The sequence below is a fragment of the Chlorocebus sabaeus genome, chromosome 18 (genome assembly GCF_047675955.1).
Source record: "Chlorocebus sabaeus isolate Y175 chromosome 18, mChlSab1.0.hap1, whole genome shotgun sequence".
Taxonomy (NCBI): Eukaryota; Metazoa; Chordata; class Mammalia; order Primates; family Cercopithecidae; genus Chlorocebus; species Chlorocebus sabaeus.
This window is the reverse complement of record NC_132921.1, coordinates 21,647,402-21,670,274: the sequence shown is the minus strand read 5'-3', so window position 1 is coordinate 21,670,274 and position 22,873 is coordinate 21,647,402. Positions and strand designations below refer to the sequence as shown.

At 45.7% G+C, this 22,873-nt stretch overlaps 2 non-coding genes across 2 annotated transcripts; one reads left to right on the top strand and one right to left on the bottom strand.

Annotated features, from left to right (window-relative positions):
• Nucleotides 1-2,683: 2,683 nt before the first annotated feature.
• On the top strand, nucleotides 2,684-2,790 carry LOC119620536 (U6 spliceosomal RNA). Its single transcript, XR_005237019.1, has one exon. It is a non-coding gene; the product is annotated as a U6 spliceosomal RNA (small nuclear RNA).
• Nucleotides 2,791-19,473: 16,683 nt separating this feature from the next.
• Nucleotides 19,474-19,606, bottom strand: LOC119620544 (U8 small nucleolar RNA). The gene has a single exon (XR_005237023.1). It is a non-coding gene; the product is annotated as a U8 small nucleolar RNA (small nucleolar RNA).
• Nucleotides 19,607-22,873: the final 3,267 nt, after the last annotated feature.

The following is a 22,873-nucleotide window of genomic DNA, read 5'->3' as shown; positions in this document are numbered from 1 at the left end:
AGATGGAGTCTCATTCTGTCGCCCAGGCTAGAGCACAGTGGTGTGATCTCAGCTCACTGCAACCTTTGCCTCCCGGGTTCAAGCAATTCTCCTGCCTCAGCCTCCTGAGTAGCTGGGACTACAGGTGCCTGCCACGACACCCGGCTAATTTTTGTATTCTTCATACAGGCGGGGGTTTCGCCATGTTGGCCAGGCTGGTCTCAGACTCCTGACCTCAGGTGATGCACCCGCCTCGGCCTCCCAAAGTGCTAGGCGTGAGCCACTGCGCCCAGCCACCCATGTCTCTTCTCAGAACATCTCTGAAGTGATTTTTCAGTGATTTTCCATGCCCCACTCATCTGAACTTTAATCCTGCATTTCTCTGTACCAGCCTACATTTGTTGTCCTCACAAGATTAAATGTTTTTGACTGCACCCGCTATGTCTCTATTCCATCTAGCCCAATGTCTGACTCTCAGAAGGTTGTGCTAATTTTCCATTGCTGCATGACGAATTATCACTGCCAGGCATGGTGGTGCTCACCTGTAGCCCCAGCTACTCAGGGTCTGAGGCCAAAGGACACCTTGAGTCCAGGAGTTCTGGGCCTTAGTGCCCTATGCCAATCAGGGGTCTGCACTGTTTGGCATCACTATGGTGACCTCTCGGAAGTAAGGGACCCCTAGGTTGCCTAAGAAGGGGTGAATCAGCCACGGCCAGAAATGCAGCAGGCCAGAACTCCCATGCTGATCAGTAGTGGGATCATGCCTGAAAATAGCCACCACACTCCAGCCTGGGTAACATAGTGAGACCCCGTCTCTAAAAAAAGAAAAAGAAAAAACAAGCAAATTACCACAAACACCAAATAGGTGTTGAAACCAGCACCTATGTATAAACTCACAGTTTTGTAGGTCAGAAGTCTGGGCAGGTCCATCTGGGTTCTCTGCTCTGGTATCACAAGGCTAAAACCAAGGTGTTGGCTGGGCTGGACTCCAGGGAAGAGGCTGCTTCCAAGTTCATTCGGCTTGTTGGCAAAATGTAGTTCTGTCCAGCTATGAGACCGAGGTCCCTGCTACCTTGTGGGCTGTCAGCCATGGGTCACTCTCATCTCCTAGAAGCTGCTCTTTGGTCCTTACCTGTGACCTACTCCATCTTCATAATGCATCAAATTCTTATGCTTTCAATCTCTCTGACCTCCCTTTTTGCCATCAACTTGATAAAACTCTCTGCTTGTAATGGATTTGTGATTAGATTAGGCCCCCCAGAAAATTCCCCCTTGATTAACTCTGAATCAACTGATTAGTGACCTTAATGACATCTACAAAATCACTTTTTACCAGGTAATGGAGCCTAATCAGGGTATTCCTAGACCATGGGATGAGAACAGGAAATCTCATGAATGGGGTCATTTTAGGATTTTTCCTAACACAAGCATCTCAGAATATATGCAAGAGCCAGAGTTATTGGGGTAGGATGATCCCCATCCAAGCAATTTCTGCCTACTGTCCTTGCTATGACAAATCCTGACCTGGCCCCTGACCAGCTGACAACTGTTTAGACCTAACTGGATGCCATGATCCCATCTGGGTACTTCATATACACAGTAGAGGGAGCCAAGTGACACCAACACCCACAGCTGGTTCCCTCTGGCAAGTCCAAGGGTTATCTAATACACTAGCCCCTCAACCACACTCAGAGACTGCTCTTCTAAATTGGGACAGAGATCATTCATGATCCCTTAGCTTTAAAAGACACCATTTCACCTTTCCTAAATTCATCCCCTAGAGCCTAGACTCTAGATTGGTCTAGGGTCCTTTGCTTGATAGTAAATATTTTCCATTCACCCCTCAATCCTTGGTTTCTTAGTATTTTAGTTTACATTTTGTAGCCAGGTGCGGTGGCTCATGCCTGTAATCCCAGCACTTTGGGAGGCCGGGGCAGGCAGGATCACCTGAGGTCAGGAGTTTGAGACCAGCCTGACATGGAGAAACCCCATCTCTACTAAAAATATAAAATTAGCCGGGTGTGGTGGCACATGCCTGTAATCCCACCTACTCAGGAGGCTGAGGCAGAATTGCTTGAACCCAAGAGGCAGAGGTTGCAGTGAGCTGAGGTCACACCACTGCACTCCAGCCTGGGCAACAACAGCGAAACTCTGACTCAAAAAAAAAAAAAAAAAAAAAAAATTGTATATTTTGTGTGTTGGACCAGAGATCTCCCTGCTCTTGGATCTACTGTCCTTACCCATTGTTGCATACCTTCCCCTGCACCCACAGCTCCCGTCCTTCTCTTCTCTGCAGCTCCCAAAAGCCTTTCTTCTTCTCTACCTACAGGTATGAGAACCTCCACTCCCCACCCCCAGATGCCCCTATTTCTGTGTCTTGCCACAGATCTCTCTTGCTAACTCTGTATGTCAAATGCCTGGCACATGGCAGCCATCAGTTTATATCCTCAAATTGACTAAATGATTAAATGTATCAATGAATTGGTGCGTTGAGTCATCTATTACTCCATCAGCGCCACGGGACTGCCTCTCTGTTTATAGGATCATTCATTCATTTATCCCTAGGAATACAAAGATAAATGTGAATAGGATAAACATTTTTCCTAGGCTGTTAAAGAATCTGTGCTCAGTAGAAGATCTGGGGCATTCCATCCCTTTGGGTTAAGTTTTCTGAGCCCAAAAATGTCTTTAAAGATCAACTTCTGTGCTTGCTTTGGCAGCACATATACCAAAATTGGAACAATATGGAGAAGATTCGCATGGCCCCTTTGTAAGGATGACACGCAAATTCATGAAGGATCCCATAGTTTAAAATAGTAAAACAAATCAACTTCTAGAAGCACAAGCTACTGTCAAATTTAATCATTAAGATTCCAGGTCTGCCAATCCAAAGAGTGATCGAATTTCTTTCTTTTGTGAAATACAGCATTCTCTTTGTTTTTCACTAAAAGAGACACTTAAATTTGCTTCCCACCAGGTCTGAAGCTGGTGCCTAATGTGGCTGAAAATGTTATTGAGCCCAGTGAGGAAATCCAATGCCCTCGGGCTGCCGGGCTGAATGGCAGCCCTGTTTCCAAGGGCATCCTCCTTTGTCTGCCTGGAGTCTCAAATGACATGTTTGGATACAAAGCCTCTTAGGTAGAAATTACTACATTAGCAGGCATTCCTAATTTGCAGCTAGGTTTATTATTTCAAAGTCTCTTATCATGATTAGACTTCAATGAGGTTTTACAGCTGAGCGGCAACCCTCGTTTGGAAATATGTTTTGTTATGCTGTTTATTAGTTTACGCGTTTATCTCTCTTTTTTAAGGTCTCCTCTTTGAAAGACAGCCATCTGCGTTGAAATTTTTCAGGGACGATTTTACTCTCTTCCCATCCAGGTCATTTTTTAACCTCTCTGAGATACTTACCATTATGAGTTTAAAACCTTTCTATGTGAAGACAGCAGAGAGCAGATTGCTGACGGGGTCTAGGAAAGTCAGAATCTTTGTGGAACCGGGTGAAAGAGAGGCCATTTTCCTAATGGTTATTATTCTCAGGTGGGAGATTAAGTAGCCCTATATACAGGCAGGGTTAGGTCAAGGAACTCTGGATCATAGGAACCATAGGAGAGCCGGTCTGTTTCCCCCATTCACTAGCTGCATTGATTATATTTTATCATTATTATTTTATTTTTATTTTTATTTTTATTTTTATTTTTGAGATGGAATTTCTCTCTTGTTGCCCAGGCTGGAGTGTGATGGCGCAGTCTTGGCTCACCGCAACCTCTGCCTCCTGGGTTCAAGCAATTCTTCTGCCTGAGCCTCCCGAGTAGCTGGGATTACAGGCGCGTGCCACCACGCCCAGCTAATTTTGTATTTTTAGTAGAGACGGGGTTTCTCCATGTTGGTCAGGCTGCTCTCGAACTCCCAACCTCCGGTAATCCACCCACTTCGCCCTCCCAAAATGCTGGGATTACAGGCATGAGCCATCACACCGTGCCAATTTTATTATTTTCGTTCTTTTTTCTACTTTCTTTTTTTTTGAGACAGAGTCTCACTTTGTGGCCCAGGCTGGAATGCAGTGGCCCGATCTCAGTTCACTGCAAGCTCTGTCTTCTAGGTTCACGCCATTCTCCTGCGTCCGTCTCCTGAGTAGCTGGGACTACAGGCGCCTGCCACCATGCCCAGAATTTTTTGTATTTTTAGTAGAGACAGGATTTCACTGTGTTAACCAAGATGGTTTCAACCTCCTGACCTTGTGATCCGCCCACCTCAGCCTCCCAAAGTGCTGGGATTACAGGCGTGAGTCACCGCGCCCGGCCTATTTTCTATATTCTTGATGCTCTGGTATCTGGGGGCTCACTGACTTGGAAGAGACTGCCCTTCCCAGGGTTAGCCAATTTTTAGAGACAGCAAACGCGTCCCCTGGTCGTGGGACTTTCATATGCAAACTAACGGATCCAGATCCCATACTCCAAGCCACCTTCTTTACCTGGCTCTTACACTCCAGGGGGCAAAATTATTCTGCCCCAATCATCCCAGGACCAGATACCAGATGACTTAAGACACCCTCTAAACCTCAGAGCCTGCAGAAATTATTCCAACTGGCCAATCCTAAACCTGCCTTCCCTGTTGACCCTGCCATACCCAGTCCCTCCTGTGAAAACCACAGTAGAGGTTCTCACCCTTGCTTTCCCCTGGCCCTTTCCGCCTCCTGACCGACCTCGTGTTACCTGATAGGCTCCTGAGGCTCCTGTTTCTAAGGAACTCTGCGTATAAAAGCTATCTTTTCAATGGTAGTCACCTCCTGATCTGTTGGCCTCACCATACCTGAATAATAATAAAACCTACATCTTAAAACACAACTCCAATCTCACACTCCCAGAAAGGGAGAAACAGAAGAAAACCAAAACCTATGATTACCAATTCAATCCAGAACACTGAGAGACAAAGGAGGCTTTGAAGGAGAAGGGCAGGCAACCAACATCTTCTGTGAACACTATCCAAGTTAGCTTCATCAAGAGCTTGGGAAGTGGACGTTTTGTCACGCTCATTTTGCCGATGGGCAACTATTGTTATGGGTGGTGAATCCCTACGGGTCTGCAGCAACCTCAATTCTTGCCGCCTCAGACAAAAGAATTCGACTGAGAGGCATGAGGCAGAGGAGAGACCCAAGCAAGTTTTAGAGCAGGAGAGAACGTTTATTAAAAAACTTTAGAGCAGGAATGAAACGAAGGAAAGTACACTTGGAAGAGGGCCAAGTGGGCAACTTCAAAGATCAAGTGTGTGGTTTGACTTTTTGACTTGGGGTTCTATACATTGGCGTACTTCCGGGGTCTTGCATCCCCGCCCCTGTGTTCTTCCCTTGGGGTGGGGTGTCCACATGCGCAGTGGCCAGCCAGCGCTTGGGAGGGGAGCATGCGCAGTGTGTGTTTACTAGAGTTGTACGCATGCTCACTTGAGGCGTTCTACTCTTACCAGTTAAATGTTCCTAGAAGGTCATATACCAGTTAAACTCTACCACCATTTTGCTGCTTTTTTTTGTTTTTTGTTTTTTGTTTTTTTTGAGACAGAGTCTCGCTCTGTTGCCCAGGCTGGAGTGCAGTGGCACGATCTTGGCTCACCCCAACCTCCGCCTCCCGGTTTCAAGCCATTCTCTGCCTCACCCTCCTGAGTAGCTGGGATTAGAGGCACGTGCCACCATGCCCTGCTAATTTTTGTATTTTTGTATTTTTAGTAGAGATGGGGTTTCACTATGTTGGCCAGGCTGGTCTCAAATTCCTGACCTTAGGTGATCCTCCCCACCTCAGCCTCCCAAGTGCTGGGATTATAGGCCTGAGCCACCGAGCCAGGACTACCATTTTGCTTCTTAATGCGCATGCTCGGGCCCACTCGTCGGACTCCTGAGATCTTACCGGGAGGCTGCCGATCACCAGCTTTAGGTATTTCTGTTTTTTGGGAGACTGCCTTTCGCTGGTGCTGGCTGGGACCAATTATTATTTTAGAGAGACGGTTAACAACCGCCTGACCGTCACCTGATGGTTGCCTGACATTCCTGGTGTGTTGGTGGGTGGGTGGGCCGCACTCTCTGCCCTGCTCATGCCTGACTAGCTACCTACAGTGACACTATGACTTCAGGAAGTTAAATAGTTTGTCCAGGGCCACAAAGCCACACTAGTAGGCACTACAGCCAAGATGAAAACTCAGTGTTATTTAATCAGTAGTCGGTGCCAGCCCAACTCCTTTATCTCAGCTCCTACCCTCTGCACCTCCTACTTCATACGGGAACTTCTCCTGAGTTCTATTCCTGACTAGCTTTGCTGTCTGTCAAACGCCTTAAAATGGAAGAGATGACTACTTATGGTCTTGCACCTCCTGCTAATGATACTTCAGACAATCAGTGGTTTTTCCTGGTATCTGATGTCCTGCAGTATAGACTTCTCTGAACTACATGCAGCGGGGGAATAGGAGTCCTGGGCAAGACTCACGTGCTTACAGGCAGTTTACAATTGAATCCAAGACACACAGCAGAAGCAAGACTAGATAATACAGGGGCGCAGGCCGGGCACAGTGGCTCACGCCTGTAATCCCAGCACTTTGGGAGGCTGAGGTGGGCAGATCACCTGAAGTCAGGAGTTCAAGACCAGCCTGGCCAACATAGTGAAACCCCATCTCTACTAAAAATACAAAAAAATTAGCTGGGTGTGGTGGGCGCCTATAATCCCAGCTACTTGGGAGGCTGAAGCGGGAGAATCTCTTGAACCTGGGAGGCAGAGGTTGCAGTGAGCTGAGATCGTGCCATTGCACTCTGGCCTGGGCGACAAAGCAAGACTCTGTCTCCAAAAAAAAAAATATATATATATATATATATATATGTAATACAGGGGAGCATTTAGTCAGCTGCCAAATTGCGAGGTACAAAACATACAAGTAGAAAGAGTAGAGGAGATCGAGGACTTCCTGAACTTTAAAGGATGGGAAACAGTTGGGTGAAGAAAAGATAAAAGGATTGTTTTCAGACGATATGGTGGTTCTTCAAAAATTGAATTACCATACTATATGTTTTGGCTGTGTCCAAAACTGTGTATTTTTGGTACCTCATATAAATGGACCCATACAGTATTTGTCTTTTTGCGACTGGCTTATTTCACTTAGCATAAAGTCCTCAAGGTTCATCTATGTGGAAGCACTTGGCAGAATTTTCTTTTTTCAGGCAGAATAATATTCCGTCATATGGAATAATGTTCCATAATATTTTGTTTATCTGTTCATCTATCAGTGGATGCTTGGGTTGCTTTTTTGGCAGTGTTTAATGGTACTGCTACGAACATGGATATACACAAATCTGTTTGAGTTCCCACTTTCATTTCTTTTGGATTATATACCTGGAAGTAAAATTGCTGGATATACGGTGTATTAGTCCATTCTCATGCTACTCATGAAGACATACTCAAGACTGGGTAATTTATAAAGGAAAGAGGTTTATTTTATTTATTTACTTATTTTTGAGACAGTGTTTCACTCTGTTGCCCAGTCTGGTGTGCAGTGGTCCCATCTCAGCTCACTGCAACCTCTGCCTCCCGGGTTCAAGCAATTCTCTCATCTCAGCCTTCGAGTAGCTAGGATTACAGGCGCCTGCAACCACACCCAGCTAATTTTTGTATTTTTAATAGAGACAGGGTTTCACCATGTTGCCCAGGCTGGTCTCCAACTCCTGACCTCAAGGGATCCGCCTGCCTCAGCCTCCCAAAGTTTTGGGATTACAGGTGTGAGCCACCACTCCCGGCACTAGGGGCCTGTTGAAGGCCAGAAAACATTCAAGGCCTGCTCAGAGAAGCAGTTTCCTTTTTTTTTTTTTTTTTTTTCCCCGAGACGGAGTCTCAGTCTGTTACCAGGCTGGAGTACAGTGGTGTGTCTCGGCTCACTGCAACCTCTGCCACCTAGGTTCAAGCAATTCTCCTGCCTCAGCCTCCCGAGTAGCTGGGATTACAGGCACCTGCCACTGCACCTGGCTAATTTTTGTATTTTTAGTAGGGAAGAGGTTTCACCATCTTGGCCAGGCTAGTCTTGAACTCGTGTCCTCGTGATCCACCCGCCTCAGCCTCCCAAAGTGCTGGGATTACAGGTGTGAGCCACTGTGCCTGGCCTGAGAAGCAGTTTCCTAATGGCCATGAGGCAAGTACCTCCAGGCAGAGAAAGGATTTTAGAATTGGAATTAAAATCAAATCCTGGCCTGGGGTGGTGGCACTCACCTACAATCCCAGCTCAGGAAGCTGAGGTAGGAGGATCCCTCGAGCCCAGGGGTTTGAGTTCAGCCTGGGCAGGGTAGTGAGACCTGCATCTCTAGAAACAAATAAAACAGGTAGGGCATGATGGCTCACTCCTGTAATCCCAGCACTTTGGGAGACAGAGGCAGGTGGATCACTTGAGGTCAGGAGTTTGAGACCAGCCTGGCCAACGTGGTGAAATCCCGCCTGTACATTTTTTTTAAGTATAAAAAGTATATTAAATTAAAAAAAAAATCCCAATGTGATTATTTAGATATACTGTTTCTTAAGCTAGATTGCTTAATTCTCTTTTTCTGTTTTTCTTTTTTTTGAGATGGAGTCTTACTCTGTCGCCCAGGCTGGAGTGCAGTGGTGCAATTTCGGCTCACTGCAACCTCCGCGTTCTGGTTCAAGCAATTCTCCTGCCTCACCTCCTGAGTAGCTGGGATTACAGGCACCTGCCACCATGCCCAGCTATTTTTTGTATTTTTAGTAGAGATGGGGTTTCACCATGTTGGTCAGGCTGGTCTTGAACTCCTGACCTCGTGATCTGCCCGCCTCAGCCTCCCAAAGTGCTGGGATTACAGGCGTGAACCACAGGGCCCGGCACTTAATTCTCTTTGTTATTATTATACCCTTGTCTCAACACCCATTGCTGGGCTCATTAAAACCCACGGATCATCCTAAAACCACTTTTCAAAATTTCTTGATAAGTTCTTTCTCAAAACCCTCTACCAAGAAGCTAAAATAGAATTTTTGGTCTTCCCTTGTTTCCTTACCACTCCTTGAAAATCCAGTGACAGAAGCCAGTAGCAAAATGAGGAAAAGTCAGGATGCAAGCAGAGAACCCATGTGGGATTTTAAATTAACTGAGAGTTATTTATATCAGTTTTTATTCCAGAGATTTCCTGGTGCCTTGTTAGCAGAAGATGATGAGTATGCAGTTTGGCAATTTTTTTTTTAATGAGCCTGTGTTTTCTTTTTTTTTCTTTTTTAAAGATGGGAGTCTCATTATGTTGCCCAGGGTGGCTTCGAACTCCTGTGCTCAGAGGATCCTCCTCCCTCATCTTGCTAAGTAGCTGGGAAAATGGGCCTATTTTGGGCCGGGCGTGGTGGCTCAAGCCTGTAATCCCAGCACTTTGGGAGGCCGAGACGGGCGGATCACGAGGTCAGGAGATCGAGACCATCCTGGCTAACACGGTGAAACCCCGTCTCTACTAAAAAATACAAAAAACTAGCCGGGCGAGGTGGCGGGCGCCTGTAGTCCCAGCTACTCGGGAGACTGAGGCAGGAGAATGGCGTGAACCCAGGAGGCGGAGCTTGCAGTGAGCCGAGATAGTGCCACTGCACTCCAGCCTGGGCGACAGAGCAAGACTCCGCCTCAAAAAAAAAAAAAAAAAAAGAAAGAAAATGGGCCTATTTTGAAAACAGTCAGTTGTATTAATGAAGCTTGATAGCCTTATAATAGATTTTCTTTTGAGGTTGCTTCTGCCAAAACATGGTGAAATAATAGACACATTTATCTATTAGTCATGTTTATAGTCTCCACCCCAGGCAATCTGGGATTCTTTGTGACCAAATGTCACTCTCCATTCAGGCTACTGTGGAATATCATCTATGTTTGCAAATATTTACTTTCACACCTCCCATTTCAAGTGAGTTTTCTAACAATTTACGCCCTGGTCCACCCTTCCTTGGGTGAGCCACCACACCTGGCCCCACTACAGATTTCTTTTTTTTTTTTTTTTTTTTGAGACGGAGTCTCGCTCTGTCACCCGGGCTGGAGTGCAGTGGCCGGATCTCAGCTCACTGCAAGCTCCGCCTCCCGAGTTTACGCCATTCTCCTGCCTCAGCCTCCCGAGTAGCTGGGACTACAGGTGCCTGCCACCTCGCCCGGCTAGTTTTTTGTATTTTTTAGTAGGGACGGGGTTTCACCGTGTTAGCCAGGATGGTCTCGATCTCCTGACCTCGTGATCCGCCCGTCTTGGCCTCCCAAAGTGCTGGGATTACAGGCTTGAGCCACCGCACCCGGTCCCCACTGCAGATTTCATTATTTTATTTTATTTTATTTTATTTATTTATTTATTTATTTTTTATTTTTCAGAGACAGAGTCTCGCTCTGTTGCCCAGGCTGGAGTACAGTGGTGCGATCTTGGTTCATTGCAACCTGCACCTTCTGGATTCAAGCAATTCTCCTGCCTCAGCCTCCCACGAAGTTAGGATTACAGGTGCACACCACCATGCCTGGCTAATTTTTGTATTTTTAGTGGAGACGGGGTTTCACCATGTTGGTCAGGCTGGTCTGGGACTCCTGACCTCGTGATCTGCCCACCTCAGCCTCCCAAAGTGCTGAGATTACAGGTGTGAGCCACTGTGCCTGACCAGATTTCATAATTTTAAAGCATTAACTTAATCCAAACATGAGCAGGAGAGGATCGTGGTCCCCCATTATTTGCAGGGGGTACACTGCAAAACCACCAGTGGAGGCCTGAACCACAGATGGTACCAAACCCAATTGCCATCAGTAGAAACTTATTTGATACTACGGAGACAAAAGTGGAAAAATAAAAACATATATATACACGTTTCTCACCAGCCTGGGCGAGATCATGCAGTGGCACGATCTCCCGGGTTCAAATGATTCTCGTGCCTCAGCCTCCCAAGTACCTGGGATTACAGGCACACGTCACTACACCCAGCTAATTTTTGTATTTTTAGTAGAGATGGGATTTCAGCTTGTTGGCCAGGGTGGTCTTGAACTCCTGACCTCGTGATCCACCTACATCGGCCTCCCAAAGTGCTGGGATTACAGGTGTGAGCCACCACACCCAGCCAAAAACCATAATTTTTTCTTTTTTTTTTTTTTTTGAGACAGAGTTTTGCTCTTGTTGCTCAAGCTGGAGTGTAATGGCGCAATCTCGGCTCACCACAACCTCCACCTCCTGGGTTCAAGCAATTTTTCCTGCCTCAGCCTCCCTAGTAGCTGGGATTACAGGCACCTCCTACCACGCCCAGCTAATTTTGTATTTGTAGTGGAGACGGGCTTTCTCCATGTTGGTCAGGCTTGTCTTGAACTCCTGACCTCAGATGATCCGCCTGCCTCGGCCTCCCAAAGTGCTGGGATTACAGGCGTGAGCCACCACGGCTGGCCAAAAACTATAATTTTAAAAAAATATTATAAATAGTAAAAATATATATATATATATATATTTTTTTTTTCATGAGGTTGCAGCCAGGTGCAGTGGCTCACACCAGTAATCCCAGCATTTCGTGAGGCCAAGGTGGGTGGATCACCTGAGGTCAGGAGTTCGAGACTAGTCTGGCCAACATGGGGAAACCCCATCTCTACTACAAAAAACAAAAAAATCAGCCGGCCATGGTGGTGGGTGCCTATAATCCCAGTTATTCAGGAGGCTGAGGTGGAAGAATTGCTTGAACCCAGAGGCAGAGGCTGCAGTGAGCCAAGATTGTGCCACTGCACTTCAGCCTGGGAAACAGTAACACTCCATCTCAAAAAAAAAAAAAAGAAATGTTTGAGTTCATATCTTCCACCCACAATTTTAATGCCTTTTTAAAATCTTAAGTAAACATTTATCAAGCAACGTGGCCATAACTTCTGCAGTTTGAGGTGCAACAGCAAAACTAGCATGAATTTCTTTTTGCTTCTTCATAATTTCACGGATATAAGATTCGTTCTCACTCTTGATCTTAGCAACCTCAGCACCGGCTTTTTTCTTTCCTTGTTAAGTCGAGAACTTTCACCTTTTCACTTAAACAAGCACTTTACAACTTCTGTTTGGCATATCCAAATTTCCACCATCACTATTCTTTTTTTGTTTGTTTGTTTTTTCCGAGACAGGGTCTCACTCTCTTGTCCCAGGCTGGAGTGCAGCGGTGCAATCTCAGCTCACAGCAACCTCCGTCTTCTGGGCTCCGTCTTACCTCAGCCTCCCGACTAGCTGGGATTACAGGCATGCGCCACCATCCCTGGCTAATTTTTTTATTTTTAGTAGAGACGGGATTTCACCATGTTGGCCAGGCTTGTCTTGAACTCCTGGCCTCAGGTGATCCACCCACCTCGGCCTCCCAGAGTTCTGGGATTACAGGTGTGAGCCACCGCGCCAGGCCAGCATCAGTATTCTTGCGCATTGGGGCCATGATGAAGTGAAATAAAAGTGACTTGAACCCAAGCACTGAAATCCATAGACAGCTGATCTGATAACTGAGAAGGCTCTGAGGTGACTCATGAGTGGGGACATCTATGACATGGAGATGCTGGACAAAGGGAGGAATCCCATCACAGGTGCGAGACTTCATCACACTACTCAGAATGGCAGGTGCAACTTAAAACTTATGAATTGCTTATTTCTGGAATTTTCCATTTAATATTTTTGAGCTTTAATTGACCGAAGGTAACTGAAATGGTAGAAAGTGAAATTATGGTTAAGCGCGACTACGGTAAATTGTGACCACCAAAAACAACAGAATTCATAACTGGCACAATGCAGCTATTTCTCCACTAAGGGCCCTGAGTGTTCTTTGAGTGTAAACTTTGTGTTTCTATTTTGGTGGTTATCTAAAAAAAAAGCTAGCATCTGTGTGTTGCAGATCATCTGGCTGACTACTGCACAACTCGAACTCTGCCTCGTGATGCCTGTGTTCACATTTTGCCTTGGATTCCCAGCTGTACTGGCACTACTGAGATACTGAGAGCTCGGGATCGCCTATAACCATGCATTCTTCCTCACCAACCCAAGAGTAGGACTGCAGCATCGCAAAGCCAGTTCTTCAGTGTAACATGCATATTTGATGATTGGTGTCCACCAAATTGCAGGCTTTTATCTTTTTAATCTTTGCGAGTGAGAGCAGTTGACTTTTAATTTATGAATTTGTAATAAAAGCAAAAATGTCTGGAGAAAAGCAGTAAACTGGAAATTATGATTGGTGTCATTTACAATAGAAATAGGCAATTTCAAATAAAGAGCAGAAAACCATACCTAATTTATGCACGAGGACAGAATGCATACTGAAATTAAGACAAGACTGACACTGAAAGACTAGGCAGAAAAAAACAGAACAGAAAAAGAAGAGAAGAATGGTGGAAATGTCAACAGATTCCTAGTGGAAATATTTGCTCACAGCCATCAAGCTGTACAAGTTTGAAAAAGTAAGATCAACCAAATATATTACAAGCATCTTTCTGAACTGGCTCTCAACCTTTTCTTTTTCCCTCCTCCCATTCTATTTATACACATCACACTCCCAAGAATAACACAAGAAATTCTGCAAGTTTCCAAGAAGGGAAGATGGAGCGGAGGGCGCCCATCCTATCTCCAGTGGAGGGCCCCGGGCTACTCCTCTCCAGATAAGAAAATGCTCACTTAGCCACGTGCAGAATGGTCCCCTTTATTTTCTTGGGTATCACTGGAGAATGAGTTCCTTCATGTAAGTAAAATTTCGCTGTCACTCATTAGGATGGCTAATATCCAAATAAACAGAACAGAAAATAACAATTGGTGAGGATGTTGGGAGATTGGAATCCTTGTACATTGCTGGTGGGAACGTAAAATGGCGCCAATCCTGTAGAAAACAGTAATGCCGTTCCTCAAAAACTTAACCCTAGAATTACCATATGATCTAGCAATTATGCTTTTGGGTATGTACCCAAAAGAAATGAAAGCAGGGCCGGGCGCGGTGGCTCAAGCCTGTAATCCCAGCACTTTGGGAGGCCGAGACGGGCGGATCACGAGGTCAGGAGATCAAGACCATCCTGGCTAACACGGTGAAACCCCGTCTCTACTAAAAAAATACAAAAAACTAGCCGGGCGAGGTGGCGGGCGCCTGTAGTCCCAGCTACTCGGGAGGCTGAGGCGGGAGAATGGCGTGAACCCGGGAGGCGGAGCTTGCAGTGAGCTGAGATCCGGCCGCTGCACTCCAGCCTGGGCGACAGAGCAAGACTGTCTCAAAAAAAAAAAAAAAAAAAAAAAAAAGAAAGAAAGAAATGAAAGCAGGCACTGATATGGTGTGGATCTGGGTCCCCACCCAAATCTCACCTTGAATTGTAATCCCTACATGTCCAGGGAGGGACCTGGTAGGAGGTGATTGGATCATGGGATCGGTTTACCCCATGTTGTTCTCATAATAGTAAGTTCTCACAAGATTGAATGGTTTTATAAGGGGCTTTCCCTTCGCTCACACTCTTGCCGCCTTGTGAAGAAGGTGCCTGCTTCCCCTTTGCCTTCACTATGATCGTAAGTTTCCTGAGGCTTCCCCAGCTATGGGGAACTGTGAGTCAATTAAGCCTCTTTTGTTTACAGATTACCCAGTCTCAGGTAATATATGAGGCAGAACCTTTTTTTTTTTTTTTTTTTTTTTTGAGACGGAGTCTCGCTCTGTGGCCCAGGCTGGAGTGCAGTGGCCGGATCTCAGCTCACTGCAAGCTCAGCCTCCCGGGTTCCCGCCATTCTCCTGCCTCAGCCTCCTGAGTAGCTGGGACTACAGGCGTCCGCCACCTCTCCCGGCTAGTTTTTTGTATTTTTTTAGTAGAGACGAGGTTTCACCGGGTTAGCCAGGATGGTCTCGATCTCCTGACCTCGTGATCCGCCCGTCTCGGCCTCCCAAAGTGCTGGGATTACAGGCTTGAGCCACCGCGCCTGGCCATCAGACAGTATCTTTATAGCAGTGTGAAAATGGACTAATACAGGGACTCACAAACAGATACTTTGTACGTTCACATTTCTAACAGCTAAACTGTGGAAGCAACTTAAGTGTCCACTGATAGAGGAATGGAGAAACACAATGTGGAACATGTATACAATGGAATAGAGGAATAGAGTTCAGCCTTAAAAGGGAAGGTCATTCTTTTTTTTTTTTTAAACAGGGTCTCACTCTGTCATCCAGGCTGGAGTGCAGTGGCGTGATCTCGGCTCACTGCAACCTCTGCCTCCCAGGCTGAAGTGATCCTCCCACCTCAGCCTCCCAAGTAGCTGGGACTACAGATGTGTGCCACTATGCCCGGCTAATTTTTGTACTTTTTTAGTAGAGACAGGGTTTCACAGTGTTGCCCAGGCTAATTCTGAACTCCAGAACTCAAGCACTCTGACCACCCCAGCCTCCTGAAGTGCTGGGATTACAGGTATGAGCCACTGCGACTGGCCTAAATTGTCTAGCTTTTAACTGCCTCATTGCATCTGATAGCTACAAACTACAACCCTTCCCTGTTCCTGAATTTTCTTCCAAAACACATCTGTAATGCCACTGCCATGCCTGCAAAGCACTGATGACTCTTCATCAGAATAGGCAGAAATTCACCTCCCAATCCGACCCCAATCTACCTCCAGTTTACCTCATCTGCACCCCCATCCCTAACCCCATGTGTGATAATCATAGTCTTCTTTTTTTCTGAAACAGAGTTTCGCTTTTGTTGCCCAGGCTGGAGTGCAATGGCGCAATCTCTGCTCACTGCAACCTCTGCCTCCCGGATTCAAAGGATTCTCCTGTCTCAGCCTCCCAAGTAGCTGGCATTACAGGTACATGCCACCACGCCGGCTATTTTTTGTTTTTTTTGTTGTTGTTGTTGTTGTTGTTTTTGTATTTTTAGTAGAGACAGGGTTTCATCACATTGGTCAGGCTGGTCTTGAACTCCTAAACCTCGTGATCGCCTCGGCCTCCCAAAGTGCTGGGATTACAGGCATGAGTCACCACACCCAGCCTTTTTTTCATGACTTTAATACTCTTTAAGGAATGGCACAGCTCCAAATCTTCAAAAATATTCCTCATTCTTTGTAGCATATGTTTCTCTGCCTTATGAAACTGTACACTCCTGAAGTCCAAATGAATTCCGACGCCACCTTGGTTGGTCCCACACTGACCTCTAGCCTAAATTAATCTGTCTCCTCAGGAGATTCGGCATATTTGTTTCTACTTTGGATGACCTTTGCATAAGAAACCAACTGGCTGTTTGCTCAGAAGGAGGCTGTGTCAGCATAGGCACTTACACTGTCATATTCAACACACTGAATTCTAGATACCTACCTGGCTGTCTCTTCTGCTACAAGATCAAGTCTTTATTTAGTTTTCTGTCCCAGTGTCTAGCACGGCACCTTGAATGGGGAGACACTCAGCCATCAATTTACTAAATTGAAATGAATTGTTGAGAATGCCTTGCAGATGCACCTGAATTGGGGGTTACCAAACAGAGAGAGAAGAGGAAATTGTATTGGAGCCAATGATACATTTAATCTAATTCATATTCATGAACACAGAGATCTTGTCAGCATGTGAAACTCTCGTGGGTGAATTAGGGCAGCGGTCCCCAAACTTTTTGCGACCAGGGACTGGTTTCATGGAAGACAATTTTTCCATGGACCAGGGATGGGGAAGATGAAACTGCTCCACCTCAGATCATCAGGCAATAGAGTCCCATACAGAGCACGCAACCTAGATCCTTCACATGCGCATTCACAATAGGATTCCTGTTCCTGTGAGAATCTAATGCTGCCACTGATCTGACAGGAGGCGAAGCTCAGGCGGTAATGATGACTCAGCAGCTGCGCACCTCCTGCTGCACCGCCATTCCTAACAGGCCACAGACCGGTACCTTCACAGAGGAAACAACCTGGGCCCCTTTCCTATTATTGGTGTGTCCCTTCCCACAGTCACACCCTCTTGTACCTGTCTCTGGAAGGAAAACATAAGGTGTCAGGAAGTTTGAAATTTCCCATCCATGAGTTTTTCACTTTTTCATCTTCTTGGTGCAGGGAATTCCAAGTATTTAACAAAGTAAAATTAGGCCACGCCTGTAATCAATCCCAGCACATTGGGAGGCCGAGGCTGGTGGATCACTTGAGGCCAGGAGTTCAAGTTCAGCCAGGCCAAAATGGCAAAACCCTGTCTCTAATTTAAAAATACAGAAATTGGCCAGGCACGGTGGCTCACGCCTGTAATCCCAGCACTTTGGGGGGCCGAGGCGGGCAGATCACGAAGTCAGGAGATCGAGACCATCCTGGCCAACATGGTGAAACCCCGTCTCTACTAAAATTACAAAAAATTAGCCGGGCATGGTGGTGGGCACCTGTAGTCTCCGCTACTCGGGAGGCTGAGGCAGGAGAATGGCGTGAACCTGGGAGGCGGAGCTTGCAGTGAGCCAAGATCGTGCCACTGCACTTCAGCCTGGGTGACAGCGTGAGACTCCATCTCAAAAAAAAAGAAAAAAAATACAAATATTAGCTGGGCGTGGTGGTAGGTGCCTGTAGTCCCAGCTACTGGGGAGGCTGAGGCAGGAGAAGCACTTAAACCCAGGAGACAGAGGCTGCAGTGAGCCTAGATAGTGCCACTGCACTCCAACCTGGCGACAGAGAGGGACCCTGTCTCAAAAAAAAAAAAATAAGTAAAAATATTCTGTACACATCTCTTTTGTATTGCATGCATACAGATGGATGGATGAATGAATGGACAAGTATTTCACTTTGAATAATTCATAAGAAGTATTACCTTTCTGGCCGAGCACAGTGACTCACACCTGTAATCCCAGCACTTTGGTAGGCCAAGGTGGGCAGATCAGAAGGTCAGGAGTTTGAGACCAGCCTGACCAATATGGTGAAACCCCGTCTCTACTAAAAATACAAAAATTAGCCAGGCGTGGTGGCGGGCACCTGTAGTCCCAGCTACTTGGGAGGCTGAGGCAGGAGAACTGCTTGAACCCGGGAGGTGGAGGTTGTAGTGAGCGGAGATTGTGCCAATGCACTCCAGCCTGGGCGACAGAGCGAGACTCCATCTCAAAAAAAAAAAAAAAAAAAAAAAAGAAATATTGCCTTTCTTTTTTTTTTTTTTTTTTTGAGACAGAGTCTCGCTGTGTCATCCAGGCTGGAGTGCAGCGGCCGGATCTTGGCTCACTGCAAGCTCCGCCTCCCAGGTTTACGCCATTCTCCTGCCTCAGCCTCCTGAGTAGCTGGGACTACAGGCGCCTGCCACCTCGCCCGGCCAGTTTTTTTGTATTTTTTAGTAGAGACGGGGTTTCATCGTGTTAGCCAGGATGGTCTTGATCTCCTGACCTCGTGATCCGCCCGTCTCGGCCTCCCAAAGTGATGGGATTACAGGCTTGAGCCACCACGCCCGGCAATATTGCCTTTCTGATATTTCTCACAGTAAGAATGATTTAGCTCCATTTCTAGGCTAAACTGAAAGATGGGTCTGCCTGAAAAATAATTTTAAAATAATTTCTTTTTAGGGCTGAGCATGGTGGCTCACACCTGTAATGTCAGCATTTTGGGAGGCAGACCAGCCTGGGCAACAAAGCAGGACTCCTTCTCTACAAAATAAATACATAAATAAATTAGCCGAGCATGGTGGTACACACTTATAGTTCCAGCTACTCCAGAGGCTGAGGTAGGAGTATCGCTTGAGTCCGGGAGTTTGACACTGCAGTGAACTATGATCACACCACTGCACTCCAGCCTCACAGCTTGGTTCCTCCCTAGTGATTTCTAATGTGCATCCAAAGTCAAGAACCACTGCATATAAACAATTCTGCAGCTTGTATTTTTGTTTTGATTTTGTTTTTAAAACAATATGTCTTATAGATCCTTGCATAGGAATATATGAGTGCTCTCTTTTTAATAGCTGCATAGTATTCCACCAGGTGATGGAGTATGATGGCATTTATGGACATCAGATATTTCTCTCTTTTTTTTTTTTGAGATGAAGTCTCACTCTGTTGCCCAAGCTGGAGTGCAATGGCATGATCTCAGCTCACTGGAACCACCATTTCCCAAGTTCAAGCGATTCTCCTGCCTCAACCTCCCAAGTAGCTGGGACTACAGGCACGCACCACCATGCCCGGCTAATTTTTTTTTTTAAGTAGAGACGGGGTTTCACTATGTTGGCAAGGCTGATCTTGAACTCCTGACCTTGTGATCCTCCCACCTCGGCCTCCCAAAGTGCTGGGATTACAGGCGTGAGCCATGACACCTGGCCTGATAGTTTTCAATATTTTGCTCTCACAAGAAATACTGAAACAAATCACCTTTTAAATCTATTGTTTTGCACATATGTATATATAGCTGTTGGATAAAGTCCTACGAATACCATTGCTGAGTGAAATAATATCACTTGTAATTTTGCTAAATATTTATAAGTTTGCTATTTATTTTGTTAACTACTTATAATGTTGCTAAATCTTTCATGCTAAACATTTGGTAGACATTGTTAAATTGTCATATGAGGTTTAATTTTTTTTTCATGACAAATCAGATACAAACAATCAGAGTTTGCAAGTCCCAGTTACACAGAGACATTAATCACGGATCATGCAAACTCCAGTTATTATGTTCTATCTGTCCTCCAAAACGAGGAACAGGTAAGGATTATCCCACTAATTTATTAGGATTAAATTATTAATCCGGGTTTATAAAAAGTTTTTAGAGTGAAAAAGTGCGATTTTGTTTTAGAGACACATATTCGAGGACATGATTACTGTTTGGTTTAAATTTCAAAAAGTGACAAGAGATTGCAGAAGTGGATCATTTGTCATTGTTAGGGTTACAGTGTCTTTCCTGATAGGGCTGGTTGGCGGCTCGGTTTCTTGTTCTTTCTTGTCGTTAAAGAGTTTTGTTCTCAGAAAGGAAATAATCTGTGCTCTTTGATGTGGTTCAGAAAAAAGAGACCAACACCACATTTTAAAACTCTTTGTGGCAGATCATCCACGAGCAGCTCTTTAAGAGAAGCAGCTCACAGAGCTCTGGCTCAAACAGGAGAAGTTTTAGAGAACATGGAGAATGTCTGACTCCTCAAGAAAACACAAAAGCTAAGAATGGAAAATGCAAAACACAATTATTCTTCCTCTGACGAGAATAACTTTCCAGCTCAGATGAATATTATTTGTTTGTGTGTGTGTGTGAGACAAGGTCTCGCTCTGTCACCCAGGCTGGAGAGCAGTGGCACGATCTCGGCTCATTGCAACCTCCACCTCCCAGGCTCAAGCAATTCTTATGCCTCAGCCTCTCAAGTAGCTGGGATTACAGGCGCGTGTCTCCACACCGAGCTAATTTTTGTATTTTTAGTATAGACAGAGTTTCACCATGTTGGCCAGGCTGGTCTCAAACTCCTGGCCTCAAGTCACCTGCCTGCCTTGGCCTCCCAAAGTGCTGGGATTACAAGCATGAGCCATCTCCCCCGGCCTCAAGTGAATCTTAACTTTGAGGCTATGCAAGAAGCTGAAGACAGTAAATCAAGCACTAAATTAGAAACACACTCTTTAGATGGGCACAGTTGCTCATGCCTCTAATCCCAACACTTTGGGAGGCCAAGGCCGGAAGATCACTTGAGCCCAGTTCGAGATCAGCCTGGGTGACACAGTAGAGTGTAAAGATCCCATCTCTACAAAATAAATAAATAAATAAAAAGTTTTAAAAAATTAGCTGGATGTGGTGGCTCACTCCTGTAGTCTCAGCTACTTGGGAGGATTGCTTGAGCCCAGAAGTTTGAGGCTGCAGTGAGTTATGATCACACCACAGCACTCCAGCCTGGGTGACACAGGTGACACAGCCAGACCTTGTCTCTGAAAAAATAAATACACAAATAAATAAATAAATAAATAAATAAATAAAAAGAAACATACTCTTGTACAAAAAAGTATTTTGCTTTAGGAGCAAAAATAGACACTTTTTGGACGTTTCCACATTTTTATACAATTGAAGATTCCACTCTATAACATGTATCTCTTCTGCTTCCTTCTTGAATTCTCCTTTCTCCTCCTCCTCTGAGAGAGAGACAACAGACAAACACAAAGACAGATACATGGAGATACAGAGGGAACCAACAGATCTTCTGGCATGACATGTTTTTAAAATAGCTGTCAAGATGTGCTGAGAGAAATGGACCAACATAAAATAGATCATTTTTATGTCAAGTGAGTGTTATGATATTTTTTTCCTTCCTTCCTTCCTACCTTCCTTCCTTCCTTCCTTCCTTCCTTCCTTCCTCCCTCCCTTCCTCCTTTCCTCCCTTCCTTCTTTCTTTTTCTTTCTAGACAGAGTTTCACTCTTTCACCCAGGCTGGAGTGAACTGGCATGATCTCGGCTCACTGCAACCTCTGCTACCCGAGTTTAAGCGGGTAGCAGAGGTTGCCTGCTGAGTGGCCTCAGCCTCAGCTTCCCGAGTATCTGGGATTACAGGCGTGAGCCACCACGCCTGGCAAATTTTGATATTTTTAGTAGAGCTGGGGTTTTGCCACATTGGCCAGGCTGGTCTCGAACTCCTGACCTCAGGTGATCCACCCGCCTCCTCGGCCTCCCAAAGTGCTAGGATTGTAGGCATGAGACACCATGCCTGGCAAGATATTCATATATATATATATTTTTTGTTTATTTGTTTTGTTTTTTGGGTTTTTTTTGGTTTTTTTTTTTTTTTTTTTTTTTTTTTTTGAGATAAAGTCTTGCTCTGTTGCCCAGGCTGCTGGAGTGCAGTGGTGCGATCTTGGCTCACTGCAACCTCCACTTCCCGGGTTCAAGCAATTCTCCTGCCTCAGCCTCCAGGGAGCTGGAATTACAGGCCTGTGCCACCCTACCAGGCTAATTTTTGTATTTTTAGTAGAGGTGATGTTTCACCATGTTGGCCAGCCTGGTCTTGAACTCCTGACCTCAAGTGATCCACCTGCCTCAGCCTCCCAAAGTGTTAGGATTATAGGCGTGAGCCACCGTGCCCGGCCTCCTATATTTCTTGAAGAAATTCGAGCATCGGCCTTTGAATTGTATCAGTTGAAGTTCTGATATAAAGCAATAGAAATTGACTCATGAATATAAGCCAAAAAAGGTTATTTCAAAGACACTGAGAAGCTCACAAAATTAAAAGTGGGAACCAGGACAGGTCTGAGAAGCACAGTGGCAGAGGCTTGTAAGAAACTTCTGTTGGGGATCTTGCTAACCAATGATTTATTCAAATTCCCAGGAAAAGTAATCTGATTGCATTAGCTTCACCACGTGCCACCTCTTGTGGTCAGGGGCTGAGTCTGACACCAGCAAGGGGAAACGGAAGTTGAGAAATATGATGGCCAGACTGCAATAGCTGCCCCGCAAATCACTCAGTAATTTATAACCATGCATATTGGATCTAAGTAAATAGAAGTGCTATACTGAGATGCTAATCACAGCTATGACTTTGCTCTTCATGAAAATGGGTAGAGGCTGGGTGCAATAGTTCATGCCTGTAATTCCAGCACTTTGGGAGGCCAAGGTGGGGGGATTGCATGAGGTCAAGAGTTCAAAACCAACCTGGCCAACCTGGCGAAAGCCCGTCTATAATAAGAATACAAAATATTAGCCAGGCCTGGTTGCACACGCCTATAACCCCAGCTACTAGGGAGGCTGACTCATGAGAATCACAAATCCAGGAGGTAGAGGTTGCAGTGAGCCAAGATCGCGCCTCTGCACTCCAGCCTGGATGACAGATGGAGACTCTGTCTCAACAAAAGAAAATGGGCCTGGTGTGGTGGCTCATGCCTGTAATCCCTGCACTTTGGGAGGCTGAAGTGGGTAGATCACGAAGTCAGGAGATTGAGACCATCCTGGGTAACATGGTGAAACCCCGTTTCTACTAAAAATGCAAAAAAAGTAGCCGGGCATGGTGGCACGCACCCGTAATCCCAACTA